The sequence below is a fragment of the Passer domesticus genome, chromosome 1, assembly GCF_036417665.1.
Source record: "Passer domesticus isolate bPasDom1 chromosome 1, bPasDom1.hap1, whole genome shotgun sequence".
Classification (NCBI taxonomy): Eukaryota; Metazoa; Chordata; class Aves; order Passeriformes; family Passeridae; genus Passer; species Passer domesticus.
In genome coordinates this window covers 31,110,686-31,126,896 of record NC_087474.1, presented here as the reverse complement: position 1 = coordinate 31,126,896, position 16,211 = coordinate 31,110,686, and the positions used below count along the sequence as shown (strand labels likewise).

General features: G+C 42.2%; 1 long non-coding RNA gene across 1 annotated transcript; it reads left to right on the top strand.

Annotated features, from left to right (window-relative positions):
* The first annotated feature begins 235 nt into the window (after positions 1 to 235).
* On the top strand, positions 236 to 9,156 carry LOC135296159 (uncharacterized). The gene is made up of 2 exons (XR_010358217.1): positions 236 to 777; positions 7,952 to 9,156. It is a non-coding gene; the product is annotated as an uncharacterized LOC135296159 (long non-coding RNA).
* The last annotated feature ends 7,055 nt before the right edge of the window (positions 9,157 to 16,211 follow it).

Sequence of the window (16,211 nt, the reverse complement as noted above, 5' to 3'; positions counted from 1 at the left end):
TGATTATTTCAGTTTATATCTACTAAAATTGTCTGGGATGTTCTATGGAAACCGGAGTAGATAAAACATGGATGCAGTCTATGGTTTCAATTTGTTTATGTTGTGCAAACAAAACACTGTGCCTTATAAAGGTTTTTGACATGGTTTGCCTTTGAACTATTTATGCTAACTACTTCCAGTCATCTTTGTGACTGTCTTGTGGCTGGAATGATTTCCAGGAGGATTTTCTCCATAACTTTCTCTGGACCCATGACAGAGCTGTTTGGCCTGCATTTCCCTGCAATGGAGATAGCTGTGATGAGTTTTTTTCTGAACATCAGGCCTCTCCTCCAGTATCATTGACCTTTCTAAGATCATAGAGAGGGGTCACACAGTCAAAACCTCATGACTTTCAGGTGCATCCTATCTGGTCCTGTGAACTTGCATCTATCCAATTGGCTCCAATATTCTGATCCTCATCTGTGAAAACAACTTTCTAACAGGGCCCTGAGTACACTAATGGGTTCAATTGCTTTGACCACTCTCACATGGGACATTCACCCACACACCAATGACCATGGGACCAAGATATTTCTTAAGTGCAGGCTCAAGGGTAGGAGCCCTTTCCTGAGCTATGATGCAGCTGTAGGATGTTTTTCCAGCCCTGTTTTGTCATGAGTAATTTCTTGGATTTCCTGGCTTGATCTTGGATTTGGGTTGTTACGTTGCCTTTGCCTGATCCATGGGATGGGACCTGTTGCTCTTCCTGCTCAGGGGCTGTGGGACCATGCCCTAATGGTAGGTTCACTATTTGTGCTGTTTTAACCTATGTCTTACCCTCCCCAATGGAAATCCCCTCCCTTGCTGCCTCCTGACATGTTCTCACAGAGCAGGTTATTGGGATCAGGGAAAGGGGAGGCTAGCTGGCAGACCTTTCTGGTGCAATCTAAGGCCAGAAAGAAAAGTACTGAGTACTCCAGCCTGCTCTGTATTTGTCACTGGGTTCCCTGGCCACTATGAGCAGGGCTGTGTCTTCCTTAGATTCCTTGCTGACCGAAGTGTGCTTACCGAAACCCCCCTTGCTGACCAATGTAACCTGTTACATATTCTAACCTCACTGAGCTTTGGCTTTCATAGCTTCACTCTTGTGAGTGCAAACCAAGTTTCTATATTTGTCCTGGGCAGCCTGTGTCTGCTTCTACTTTCTATGTGCTTTCCTTTTTTATTTGAACTTAGTCAGGAGCTGTCTGACTCTTCCATGGCCCACTTCTCCCATGTTTGGTTCCCAGGTATCAGAATAGGCTTTATTTCACAACCCTCCTCAACTGTCTTTAAGGTTAATTGGGAGATTTTGAGTCAGTTCAGTGTAAACCAAATTTGTTTCTAGGCTTTTCTGTAAAGTTAATGTCCCTTGCTGAGCAGAAATGGGAACAATTGAGACATCAGTTCACCAAAAAAGTATTCTGTGGTGGTAAAGGAACTAGAGGTAGACAGAAATATGAGAGCAAAAACATAGAATGTATTGTTGCATAATTTAAAATGCTAGTCTTGTCCAATTCTGTTTCTTTTGGTCTGCAAGCAGAGCTGCAAAGCATGTTGTTATGCACTGGGATTATTGTAGGTTTTCAGTAGTTTCAGTCCCTTCTCATTGTCTAATACAAAGTCATATATCTGCTAACCATAGATCCAGTTCCCATCACACATTGTGGGCTGGGATAGCTCTCCCAGGAATAGGAATAGAGCTGAGGGTGGCAGGAGCTTTAGCAATGTTGCACAGGTCCCTGCTGCATGCAGTGGTGGCCAGCCAGGATGGTCAGGATGCAGCTTTGCAGTGGCTCCAGTGCATGCAGAGTCCCTGCTGGGGCTGTACAAGGGCTTCTCAGCCTCTTCTCCCAGGACCAGAGCTGGTGCAGCTGCTGTAGCTCACCCTTTGGTGTTACAGCCCCAGCTGCTGGCCCTGCCTTTGAACTGTGGCAGTCAGCCTACTGTTAGGAAGGGCTTGGTCAAAAGTTTGTTAAAATTTGCTCATTTGTGAGGCAACTGGCTTGCTGATTCTTAGGGCAGCTTTATACAAATCCTAATCCATAGTCAAGATTTAATATATAAGAGTGGGAGTGTTGTTAGAATGGTATGAGATGACATTGATGATGGCCCATCTCCCGTTGCAGTGGAGATCTCTCAGTTCTGAACACACTGAGCATGACTGGTCCTTGTTTTATGGAAAACCACCCACAAACAACCCATATTGCACTGGAACACACACACACACACATATATATATATGCCACTGCATCTTTTCAACAAGAAGTATTTTGACATCAGAGAAAACTACTGGCTACAGAAAACCCAGACCCTTTCATGGTTTGGGAGTGACAGCAGCACACAATATGCTTCACTGTGTTTAGGGAAGGGGACTGGGAAAATGGCTGATTTCACACCTTTGCTTTGTAGCAGTTTATGGGCAAGGTGCAGACTCTCATGGCCACACAATGGTGTTATCAAGGACACCTGGGCAGTGTCTCAGGTGTCTGTAAAGTAGAAGTGGTAATACTGCATAGTTTCATCAGGCTGAATTTGTGCCCACAAAACAATCGGGAGTAAGGACAACACAGCCCCAGTTGCACAGAAATGATGTTGAAAAGATGCTTTAGATTGCCTGTGGTGAATTCCATGAAAATAGCTTTTCATTTGGTATTAGCCCAATTTGTGTGAATAACAGCTAATTAAAGAAAAAAATAAAGGATGGAAAAAATCTCTTAAAAGAATCTGTTTAAAAGTCTCTCAGGGGATTTAAGGAGGTAATATGTACTTAATGGAGGGGCTAAAAATGCAGCTGCATGTAATTATGGCAGGAAAAATATTCCCAAAGCTGATTTGCAGCTTCCCCAAAATGGTAGTCAGTAAGGCACCCTTAGGGAGATGGAGAAGAGCAAGTTTTGTATTAAATCCTTCATGTGTCTCCTGACAGGGCCCTTCCAGCCCCACTCCAGTCTGGGGCTGTGGGCTCTCTTTTAACCCTGGCCATCCAGGTAAGAGCACTCATCCATCAGCCCTCTGCAGGAGGTGAATGCAGCCACATCAGCTTTGACTTTCTGTGGCAGCTGCTTCCCAGTCCCACTGCAGCTGGAGTTCCAGCCTTTTCCCAGCCCTGATGCAGGGTGCTGTAGCCAAAGAACCCAGCAGCTGTCAGAAGAGTAGCCTTTCAATAATTTGTTTGGGAAGCTGTTTCCTGAAGCACATTTCTCATACCTCAATCTAGAACACTTTTATGGCTGGAAGGCATCACCCATGTCTGGTTGTTTGAACCAAGCCCCAGAAATGTCCTGGATGACAGGTGTATTCTGGCAGCTCCAGATTCAGAGGGGAGGTTCGAACACCAGCCAATGTAGTATGGAGAAAATCCCATTTTCTCATTTTCTGTAGTCAAAACTGTGGGGTTTATTAAAATACAGGTTTGTTTTGCGGGTTTCTGAATGTTTGCTTTTTAAATTGTGCTTTGAAAGTAGCCTGACTTGGGAATTTTTACTCCATGTTGCTGTAGCCAAAGCCCCCCAGAATTTGACAGAGGAGCTGCTTTTCAGTCAGCAGTTTGAGGACTTCTAATACCTCAATCTAGAAACAGTTTTGGTTTAGTTTTTTTGTGGTGTTTTGTTTTTTTTTCCCCCTATTTTAAATACCTTGAAGTCATTTAGTTCTCGCTCCAAGTTTGCAAACTTGTTTTTCTAGTTGCAGAAGGTTTCTCCGCGCTCGTGAAGCCGTACCTTTGCGCTCTTCTGTACCGCTCTCGCTGGTGCATGGCGAGCTGAGGCCGGGTGAAAAGGGGGTTTTTATGGCTCCGTAGCCGGGACCGGGCCGCTCCCGGGGCCGCTCCCGGAGCCGCTCCCGGGGCCACTCCCGGAGCGGCGGCAGCAGGGGGAGCCCGCGGGCCGCGCCATCCTGAAGGAACCGGGAATAACCGACATATCAAATATTTATAAATAATACCAATATTTATATATAATACCAACATCATTTACCTACTAATCACTACTAACCACCGTACCACAGTGGCCAAATTTTCCCCCAAGTGTCCGATGAATTGAGTTACTCAGCCAAGCATATCCTCAAGGATGTTCATTTGTCACAGGATGGATGTTCGGTGGTGTTTAATAATTTGGCTTCTTTAAAGTATTTAGGGTCAGAAAGCAGAATGGTGCATCTCATCAGCACTGGTTTTCCAAAGTGATGAGCCAAGCACTGTGCTTCCCCAAGAGAGCAGCAGACAAGGCAGCTCTGCTGCTCTACTGAAACACAGACAGATTTTGGAAGGGCTTCCCTTGAAAGATGTGATCCAGTCACAAAAATCTAGGCTGAACTGTGTAGAACATTACATGAATAAATAGAGGGAAGAGGAGTTAATGGGCGTTGAAAGATACTTTCTGGATTAATTAAAAAGGAGTTTTTTTTGTCAGTTTCTCTTTCAATGAATAGGCTGTAATTGATGGAGGGGATAAACCTGGAAACATTTACTTTGCAAAAATGCCAAGTAGACTGTATTAAGTGAGACCAATAGAAGACCACTGAAAATAAAATAATTAAACAGAGATAAGTTGAAAGTTAGTCTTTTCAGCCATGCTTGTTTGTCAAATGCTGAATAATTTATGATCAGATTTGGCGCTTTATTTTGTTCTCTGAGGTGCTGAGCTCCCTCCTTTATCTTCGGCTTGGAGAAGCTTTATCTTCACCACTGGAGCAGGTAGGGAAAAGAAAGGATTTGAGATGTGCAGAATTAAAAATTCTCTGTAAAATATTATTTCTGTGTTAAAATTAAAATGGAAAACCTCCAAAACATTGAGAATGCTATTGGAAGCATACCTGGCTTGTTCTTTTTGTGGCTGGATGGTAAAACTTCTGTCCAATTCTTTGGCTCAGGCACCAGAGGAGCTCTTGGTCATGCTTGGTGACAGCTTCTAATCCAGAGAAGATTGAGCCACCCAAGCTACAAATTCAGTTTAACGTGGCAGGAAATTCCAGTTTCTGATTTTTTGTATCCAAAACTTTGGGATTTATTATAATTTCCCAGAAACAGTGAAATTTCTCATAAAAAGGTGAAGTCCTTCAACTATCCATGAAAAATGTTTTTACAAATTTTCTGGCTACCTCTGGGATTTGCTTCCTTATTTACATAGAAAATCCTATGCACATTCAGGGGAGAACATGAAATAACCATATTTTTAAAGGTAGCTAAAACCAGAACAAAATTTATAGTCATTAATAATACAGATTATGTATTTGGACTTAAATTTTCAAAGCACAAATCAACAATGCACTTATTTATTACTGCTAAATTAATATTTTAAAAAAGAAAATATTTTTCCCTCTGAAAGATCGGCTGCTGGAAAGGAGGCTGCAGGTCCCTGGGTGATCCAGGGCAAGGCTCCATTGCTATCATGATTAATAGAGCTATAAGGCAACTGCTACAGACTGTGGCAGATCCGTTGGTTCCAGCTATGCTCAACAATCAGTATGCAGATATGCTAATTTACAGTGTATCACTCAAACTAAAGGATGTTTCTATGCTCCACTAATAGTTCCAAAAGATAATTATTTTCTAGTTAGTGAAAAAGACAAAGCCAGGCCCCGAGTGTTGGAGAAGCTTTATTTTAATGGAGCTTTGTGATTATGTTCTTGAATGATTCTGCATTCATTCAAAATGGGTTATAATCTACCAGGACCAGATTTGAATACCACATGTGCCAAGGCAAAAACATTGTGGTGGAACACAAGCCAGGAAGCAAGCCAGACTAGGCAGAGTCTATGTGATGAAGATAGAAAAGAAATTAAGGTAGGCTGGAAAGCACAAGGGAGCCGTGGATAAGGATTTAAGTGAATGCTTTAAGTGGCAATTTGCAATTGGAGCATGGGAAAAGCCAGAATGTAACATTATAATGTAGTTTTGAATAGTATACAAATCGGTTCATGTATTAGATTGCTAATTATAATTATGCAACATTATTATACTAATTTTATGCATTATAATATTTTGTAATATTGCTGTAATTACATAATTGTAGCAAATTATAATGTTACATTATACTAATACAGAAGCCATTAAGACCCTAGAGCACATGGAGTAGTGCTGCAAAATCCTGGTTTTCCTTCCTGTTGGGTTTGATGGAATATTTGAGTGATTCCCCAATTAATGGAATCAAAATCAATATATTGTCGTTTCGCAATCTCACAGTGCTCACTTGTTTTGTCAGCTTCTGCTCATCTCTGGCTACATTTCACGGTAGATGTACAAGAAAGAACGATCAGCAGCTGCCAGATACAGCCCCTCAGTTACTCTCATAATAACTCTTGTAATATTTACAGTCCTGCACTCCTAGCACAAGACTGGCTCTAGGCTGAAATGGCAGGAGGAACTTGGGGCACGTTGTTCCCTGTCCTTATTCTTCTGCATAGCTGGAAGCCTTCAGCCAGCTGCTCCCAGTGAGCCTCCTCTTAGTGGAGGTATGCTTTGCTCCAGGCACTTGGAATGCATGATTCATTTTTACTGTATGCCTTGTATGCAAAATTATTATTATTTAAATCTAGGATGGCTTATTAGTAAAATTATACAATAAACTGTGCTGCATAATTCATTATGTACACTGGGAGCTTTTAAGTCTAATGTGCCACATAATGTACAGCATGCCTTTTGTGGAATGCAAACACAGACAGTCCTTCTCCTTTTCAGCAGTGTTGGTCAAGTCATTACAACTTCACTACTATTGCCCTAAATTCTCTTCTCATAGTCAGTGCAGTTTCTCACCTGCAGTTCTCTTTTGGGATGTCAAATTCCTGGAGGTAATGAAGGTGGAATGTTGCAGCCCTCAGAAATGCTGCTTCAGTGCTTTGTGGTAGGGATGAGGCCCTTGGTCAGATCCTGGCAACATGTTTGCTCCCTGTGTTTGCCATTGACATAATTTGCTTACTGTAACAGACCCTTAAGGTTAGATGTTGGGCTGTTTATTGTTTATATATTTATTTGGGCTCTATTCTTCTAAATTTTCTTTCTTATTTAAATTGTGAATCGCCCCCCACACAACAAATTACTTGGAAATTGTTTCAACTGGGAAAGCAGATACATCTGCTTCCTCCATTTTTTCTATATTCTTTCAGATAATTTAATTCTTAAAGGTCATAAGCTCTGAGGATGTGTGATTAGTGCTAGAACTCATTTTTATATTGAGATAATGATATTAAGAGTAGATTAATTTTTAGGTCAGCTGTGTTACTGATGGTCACTGTGATATAATAGAAGTTGCCATATTCCCAGGACAGATACTTCAAGGACCATGCTAGAAAATACTAAGTTCACAGATTTATTAGAATTTAAGTTTCCTTATCAGCTAGATGCCTCTGTCCTTGGATCAAAGGAAAAAAAGGGAAGAAAACATGAGAACAAGGTCTCTGTGGGCTTCCTCTGGGGAGGAAGAGAACTCAGAAATGCCAAACTGTGAACTCTGTTTAAGCCAACAAAGCTATTAAAATAATCCAGGCATGTCCATAGAGACTTCTGGAATAACCTCCTGGTTTGTGGCTTGTTTTGCTTTCTTCTGGCTGAGTTTTTCTTTCTTTGATGGGTTCTGGAGAGTTGCATCTAACCTTGTTTGGCTGGTGGTGGAGAGTGTTACAGCCAGGGACCTTGGGGGAGAGCCAGGGAGGTGAGGAGGGTCCAGCTGTGAGTGAGTGATAGTTGGTAATTCTGCCTCTACAGAAGGAGGGCACATACAGGAAAAGGCAATATGGTGTCTGAACAGGTGGAAACTAACAAGGTTTGTGAAGGGAATCCATGTCTGAGCTTTCCCCATCTTGCTTTCTGGTCTCATGTATGTCCCCTGTAGCTTCTGCTGACACACCATCCTTGCAGCCTTAGATGGATGTACTGCTAGGCCAAGCTGCTCAGCAGCTGTTGGATTTCTGACATGTGTGCTTGTGCATCCTGCAGGTTGCTACTGCTGTGTAATTCACCGCTGTGAGGCAAGCAATGAAGAGAACAAACCCTTTTGGGATGTCATGAAAACCAAACTGTAAATAACACTGGATCTTTGGAACATTAGTATTTTGCAGTAAAGTTAATGAAAAGTCTAGTTTTGGAAAACCAAGACTTAACTTGGATTAGAATTTAATAAGCAATTTCATGCTGGTGAGGTACAGGCAATGGTTATTAATTATTCATTTGATCCATTTCAGAATGCTTTGATCCTTGCAGAAGCAGAGTTGCAGTAGTAAGACCCCAGCCCCACTGTTATTCATGATATTCTGTTCTGATGGGTGGTTTTGGTTGCACTACTGAATACTGATTTCTTAAGGGTGTTGCTGCTTCAGCTGCATCCAGGAAAAGAGGGACAGACTTCAACCCTTTGCACCTTGGTTCAATTTCCTGGACTCCCTCACCTCACTTTCCAGAACAGTAATGCGTGGATGGTGCTTTGGCTGAATTTCTCATGTTTGAAACTCCCTCTGTTGTTTTGGTGTTAGAGAAGCTGAGCAGTTGCTGTGTTGAAACCTGGCAGCCTCATACTACAGTCAGCAGCAACAGCCACAAGGCAATCCAGCATTTCCTGTGGTCTCATCCAAAATGTGGGATTTGTGTAATACTGCAGTCATGTAAGCAGGCTGGTACAGCAGGACTACGTGCAGGCTTCCATCCCAGCCACGATGGAAGGAGAAAACAGAAACAACTCTTCCCTTAAGGAGGCAGCAGTTCATAAACGAAAATGATTTCCTGGACTGCATTTCCTCCTTTCTGCCAAATGCCACACTTGTTGGAAGGAGCTGTCACAGATTCATGGATGAGATTAGTAGACTCGGCATCAACAGTCTGGCCACAGGGCTGGAAATACTTATGCCAGGATGATTAGAACTCATAAACTAAAAAAAAAAGAATTAATGGGAACTTCATGCACTGAATTGACATTTTAAGAAGCATCTAAATGTATGTCCCTTAAGTTCTTGTACAAGGAGCCAGCCCCAAGAGCTTGCTACCTCATAGGACAAGCAAATTTAGGTGGATTTCTGAACATCTTCCCTCCTCTCACTCCCTCCTTCTCCTTAAAATTGTTTCTCATTATTTGCTGTTGGGAAGACAAATAGAAAAAAAATTGTAACATATAAAATGCTGAATAAAGAGCAAGTAAATATTGCTGTGAAGACTGGAGACATTGCTGACATTGGCAAAGATGAAGACTTTGAAGGGAAAGTTAATAATTTTCTTAAACTGGTGGGTGGAGTTGAGAGATGATTTCAGGCAGGCACATAAATGGGTTTTATTTCCCCCCTCTTATGTAGAAGGGGAAATTGCTTAAATATGGTATTGGTTTATTACAGGTTTGAAAGATAAGGGCTGAAAAAAGAAAGTACTATTTTTTCCCTTATGCTTTGATGAATTAATTAAAATTCATCATTTTGACCATTGGGGGGGTCAAATGTGACCTGGTTGGCATTTTCTGACTGCCTCAGAAAATGCAAAAAAACAGTTCAGGATTTGTTTGTTTTATTTTTTTTCCCCACCTTTGGAACTGAGTGCTGTGGAAACTCTGGGAAACACTTATTATTCTATTTTGGAAGGACAGAATTTTGAAGAACTGCTGCAGTAAGAAAAAAAAATTGCACAGGGACCTTGAGGAATATCCTACCCCATCTATACCTTAGCTGCACTTTGTCTGCGTGTTAATTGTTATTTATTGCACTCTTGCTCTTAGTAGAGCATTTGTGACTGAATTTATTTTAGACTATGAAAGCCTATAACCATAGTTTTAGGGATGTTTTTAGACTTCATTAAGCCTATACTGATGGTTGCTTTCAAGGTAAACATAAAATTCTTGTAGCTGGCTGAATACCCTCTTGGGAGTCCATTATAGGCAGATTTCCTGCTTAAAATAGGTGTTCTGGGTTTTAATAACCAGGACAGACTGATCTACAAGAATCTGATATTTTTTTTTTGTTGGAGGTTTTTTTTTTTAATAAACCACAATTCTGATATAACTCATTATTCACTTGAGATGGCATTAGAATAAATTAATATTAAAATATTTAAATGTAGAACAAAGAGTTTGAAAAGTTACAGAGATTGATCACCCGAGATGCAACATTGGTGCTTCATTAGTTGTGGCTCTCTGCACTGCCAGGCTGAGGTACTTCTCTTTCACCTAATTAGCAATTTTTTTCCTTAATGCTGACTGGACTGTATTCAGGCTGTGTGGTTGATTTTTCTTCTTGCCGGAAGTTTATATATCTAGGAGATTTCAAGGTGTGTTGGTGAGAATTCATTTCAATGCAAGAAAAGAGGCTTTGCAAAAAAACGCGGATTTTTGTGGTTACCTAAAATTTGGGAATAGTGGCATCAAAGAAGTGAGAGACAAATGCTATCTTCTCTAAGCAGGCTAAGTTCTTTTTGCGTTTCTGGTGTCAGGCTGCTCTTGTATACAGAGAGAGGAGTTTTCTCAGCTTCCCAGGAACCTTGGCCCACTCTAAATCAATAATCTGTGGCATAGCCGGCCCATCTTGTTCACAGCTCTGAGGCTGAATAGAAAAATCTCTCCTCTCCTGGGGAAAACTCTTCTCCCAGGGCTGCCTGCAGTGCTGGATTCCATGGCTGGAAGTCCTTCATCCCCGTAACACTAACACAGCCATATGGTCTAGAGCTGTAGGAGAAGTCAGTTTTCTAATTGTAGGCAATAGAGTTTTGCCAGGGGAAAAAAGAAGACAAGTTTTCATGCAGTTAAGCCTTTTCCCATGTACAGCATGAGGTGTAGTATGCTCACCCTGCAAATGCTGCTCTTACAGCACTTGGAGTTTCCCTTGATTTTTGACTTAGGACCACAAATGTAAATCTGAGTCTGGCTTTCTTCCCAAAAAGCTGCTTATAGGGGTTTTCCTCTGGAAAATCTTCTGCTTCCCCCCATGAATTTTCCCTGGCCCAGGGCCTGCAGGCATGATGCAACACAAACTTTCCAGGGCATTGGGGTTAAGTTTGCCAGGTCAGAAGGCATAAACCCAAAGACTGGAACATGAAATGCAGTGTCTAGCAAATGGTGGAGGCATGGGCAGAGAAGTGTCTGCCACTTTTACTCGAGGCCACACGAATCTTCCCTAGATCTGACGGTCCAGAGAAGGCACAAGCCATTCACTCTTTGTCTCTCACTGGCAGGTTGAGGTGGCAGAGGCAGTGGTGGCTCCTTCACGCTGGGGAGGAAAAACAGCCATGCAGGAATGTAACTTTGCATTTCTCTGCATCCTTTTTTTTTTGTGGATTTGGACCAGTTTTAGTTTGTGATTGTATGTGGTGTTGGCTTTGTCATCAATGCTTGCATGCTTTTCAAAAATAGAAGTTATAAAAAGGACACCAATCTGTGGATTTAAAAAGTCCTTTCTGCTAAGAACTGTCATTCCCATTATAGCTGTGCCCTATTTGCCCTCTTTAAATCCTCAACAGAGTAGCTTGAGGTTTTGCATTTGCAAAAGACAGCTTTAAAATAAACCAATGGATTCAATGCAGGCAGAAGGTTGAGTGACTTTTGTTCATGCTAGGAATCCAAGGTGGGGAGGTGTCAGTGGATGGGTCTGATCTGGACTGCGTGGGCCCTGTGGAGTTGGTGATATGACAAGATAGAGCATTTGCTGCAACTGGGGCCTGTTTTAGCTTTTGCTTTATGTGAGATAGTGAGGATGTTCAAATCTGTAAACACACAGCACATTGCCCTTGAATCGTTCTTGAAATGTTCCCAGGGCCTTCCTACTGTCCTGGAAAGTGCAATGTGCAGCTGGGGCAAACACAGCAGGTCAGGGACATTGGTAGGTTAGTGGCTTGTGTGGTACGAAGGGTTAAGATGAAGGGAAAGGCTCCCTTTTGTGCCTCCAGGCATGTGGTCTCAGATCTCAGCTGTGGGGAAATAAACCTTCCTGGGAAGTAAAGTCCTGTGGGAGAAGTCTTGTGTTCCACAAAGCTCCCAGGTCTAAGGGGAATGCAGCCAAGGCTTTGGTGCTAGCTACTGCTTAAGAAATATGCAGTTTGATGCTGTCTCAGTGGACTTACCACCCAGACATAAAAAATAGCCAACTCAACATTTTAAAGTGAGCTATAACTTCTGTTTTTCCCTTCCTTTTCCTGCCAGAGAAAGTTTCCTATTCCCAGACATTTCTTAAGCACATGCAGAATTGTCTGGGGGATTAAACAACACAGAGAAAAGAACAGCGGGGTTCGGGGAAGACGCAAGGGAAAGAAGGATGCTGAGAGGAACGTTTCCAGGAGGCAGATTATGCCTAACTTTTGCTTTCATGAGGGAAACCTAGCACTTGTTGCACAAGTGTGGTGGTGGAGATCACAGGAGTAGAGGTACTGAACCAGGTTCAAACTGTGCAGCCAAAAGCAACCTTGCTGGTAGGGTCTTCAGATCCTTCCAGCACCATCAAGTCTTCACATATGTTCCCTATCAACCCCCTGCAAGGGCAGTATGTGGTCAATACACTCTGCATGCACTTATCTTTCTTAGGTACCCAGCAGGCTAACTTGATTCAAATACTTTATTTTCCTCCATCCCTGTGGCAGAGAAAATGCTTTTTATCTCTTAAATGTGATAACAATTTTAGAGTCATCTTTTATTTGCCTTTTCTGTGCTGTCACCTTATCACAGGCTCATGGGTAACATTTGCTTGAGAAGCACGTTAAAAAAAATTGTCAGCACATTACTAATTGCTTTATTTAAACCTGCAAAACAAAGAAGTTAAGAGTTCAAAGCCGAGGGGCTCTCAAAGGGCTGCAGGTGTTTCCCTCCGACTGCTGTTTTGTTTCTTTCAATTTATGTTAGCTGGCAGAACTAATATCTATAGATTAAAAATCCAGTTGGTTCCTACCTTCTTTTGCCCACCCGGTACTGTTTATTGCAGCCTTTCAAAGGTCCACAGCTCTCATGGTTCCTGAGCTGGGCACTGCTGCCAACCAAAGCCCTCAGGGCAGGACCTGCTCTTCCAGGGAAAGATGACCCTGGGAAAGGTGCAGCTGAGTGCTCTTTCTGCTTCTTCTTGAGAAGTGTTTCTGAAGCATCCTGCTATTCTTCTCGTGTCTTTGACTGACATATTGAAAGCATTTGAGAATTTTAGTCCAATTTTAGTCAGGTTAAAATCTTTGATGCCCTTTCCATTGGCAAATAGGAAAGGGCTTCTCAGTCCCCCAGGAATGGGACTGTATCCTTCCAGCACCTCTAGGGAGAGTGGCAGAACCCCCAAACTTGCTGTAGGACACAGAAAGGAGGTAAGAAGGCTGCAGCCGAGGAGGGAGCTGTCAGTTTGTGCTGAGCTACTTCACCTCATCGGAGAGGAGCATTAAGCAGAGCTCCCACTCGAGTGACAGTGACACTTTTAACAGGTACTCAGGCTGAGCCAGGTGCTTGTTAGCGGGTTATTATCTGTCATGAAGAGGTGTTGGAGCAGTTAATACAGCTTACTGGGGGGAGGCAGGGATACAGCTGCTTGGAGCAACATTCCCTCCTGCCTGCAGAGTCTGTCTTCCATCAGCATCCTACCGATTTGTAGCGACTTGCTTTCTCCATTAAAGATTATACATATGATGTTGGGCTTTGATATTAAAGTAATTGCTTTCTGGGCTACAACTGTAGCTTTGGCATAATAGAAAGCTAGTTACTTCAGTCACCAGAAAACTTGGAAATAATTCATTTGGCTCCTGCTGATGCTGTGAATGTGTTACTTCTTAACTGGAATGGGCCCGATATCATTTAATGATAGCTTAAATCCATGGGGCACCATGGAAAAGCTGCTGCTCAGCAGGTGCCAGTGTTGATCATGAGGGCATGCAGCTGCTTTCCTGAGTGAGCACATAGGTCTCTGGGGCTGCCTGGGGGAGCACCAGCCTAGAGGAGCATTGAGTCAGCAGATAGGGATTGCTGGTGGTGCTGGGAATCCCCTGTTCATGGGGCTGGCACTGGGGCTCTGCAGCACAGGGAGGGCTTGAGCCGGGTGAAGGTGGGTGCTGGTGTAGTGGCAGAGACATCAGGGCGTGACAGAAAGCTGATGGAAAACCCTAAAGGTGGAAGTCAGAAAAGGACTCATTTTACATAAGGGATTTCTGAAATAGCATCAAAATTATTTTGTCAAATTGAGGATGGAATCCTCCTAGCAAAGCTGGTTTTTTTTTTTTTTTTTTTTTTTTTCCTGTGCAAATCAAATTAATCTTCCTTTTTTATTGAAGGAAACAAAGCTTGAGAGATTAAAAACAGTGTAAGAAACTCACCGATCTCTTTCCCCTTTTCTGCTAAATCTGAGAGTGCTGAATTCTTGGCCATTTTTAGGGTTTCTGATTTTCATCTCATCTAAGAAAATTTGAGTGCAAATGATCTTGACTTACATCAAAACCTTAAGTAGGATTTAGATAAATTTTATTGTTATTTTGTTATCAAAATAATTTTTAAACCATACTGAACAATTGCATAATCACTGGGTAATAACATTTGTTGAGCTTGTGAGAATAAGTACTCAGGGATCATGTTTGTATGCTTGTAGTCCTGTGGGCCAAACAACATTTGTTTAAACTGTGGATGCCTTTTATTTTTAATCACAGACCTAAGCTGGAATTAACAATTTCTGAACCTGGGGGCTGTTTCCATCTGAATCTCCAGGCTGAAAAGGGCTTTTGTGACCATTGCTCTACTGCTAGACATAAATCAGCCTTTTAACCTTGGGTCTACAGGCAATTAATTTATAGTGGCATTGGCTCTGCTGCTGACATGTCTGATCAGGAGGTGGACTGAGCTTTCAGGAAAGATCATGCTCCATTATTCCACTGTAAGCAGGTTAACATATTCATTTTTACAACTGATTTATAGTTTATATATTAATAATTTCTGTTTCATAATGTTACTTTTCAGGTTGCAATGTTATTACAGGTAAAGTCTGGGTGTTGTGCAGAAAGAATTCAGCTGGGAATCTGCACAAGGTCACTAAGTGTGTTTGAGAGTGTGCTTTTAAAGGAGTTAAAATGAAATTGAGCCCCAATATAGAAGACAATGTAAAAATGTGTACTCTGCAGTGTACTTTTCCAATAACAGTGTCTTTTAAACAGCCAGAGGCACAGATGTGGTTACTCGGAGAGCGTGCAGAAGATGTAATAATGCTGTTTTCTCCCTGTGCAGAGAAAACAATGAGTGCTGCTCATCAAGCCCTCTGGTACAAGCTTAATGTTTGCTGGCATCCTCAGCCATCCTTGTCTCCTGCTGGAAGCTCAGGTCACGTGTTCTGATGCAGGGCACACAGAAGCAAGTGGCTCTTGGCTACTGCCAGGGGCAGTTCTGTGTTTGTCCCTTGCTCCAGGCAGGCTCAGTCAGGGAGAGAACATCTGGGTTTTCTTCCCATGTTGTGGGGTGCTCCTAAATGACAGGGTTTGGGGTGTTTGGTTACCCAGGCTGCCCACTGCCTTCCCTACAAAACGTGTGCTGTCAGATACGGATGTCCCTCATCTTTGTTGCATTTTGCCACAGAAGCAGCACAATGTTTTAGCTATTTTCTTTCTTTTACAGATGTCACCATAATGAGCATGGTGACATCTACAGCTCTTCCTTTCTTCTTGTCCTTGATTTTTCTCTTTTTGGAGCCTACTTGTGAAGAGAAGGCACCAGGAGATCAAGCTGTGCAGTAATTAAAACCATGTCAAAGATTAAATGAAAGCGTTTAACCCTATTTGAATGTACTATTCTGAATTTCATTGGCTAGATTCTGTATTTGGGAAGGAAACTTACTATGGATGAAGCAAATGGTAAATTTTCTAGAATTCCGGGATGTGTATGAATAGCAGGGACTTGGATCCTGGATCACATAAAGCAGATAAATCTAGGGTGGGGGGAAAATCACATTTTTTATGGTTTTAATATCTACTAGACTCATTTTGTTAAACAGCACTTAAAAATGCATTTATCATAAGTTGCTGATTAAGATGCATGTCACATGCACCGTCATGCTGATCAGCCTGAAAAAGAGCAGTTTCTCAGCTGATAATCTGCTGTGCCACAAGGAGGTCAGGTTAGAAGTCAAGACTCCAGGGATTAAATTGTGGTCCCTTTGAAATTGATAGGCATCTTGCCAATCACTGTGGATTCTGCTCTGTTTTGCTGTTTCACGTGAGTTTTTTTCTTGATTCTTATCAGTGATTTGCTGTGGGACTTCAGCAAGTTTTTTAACTTGTCTGCTCTTTTACCTTT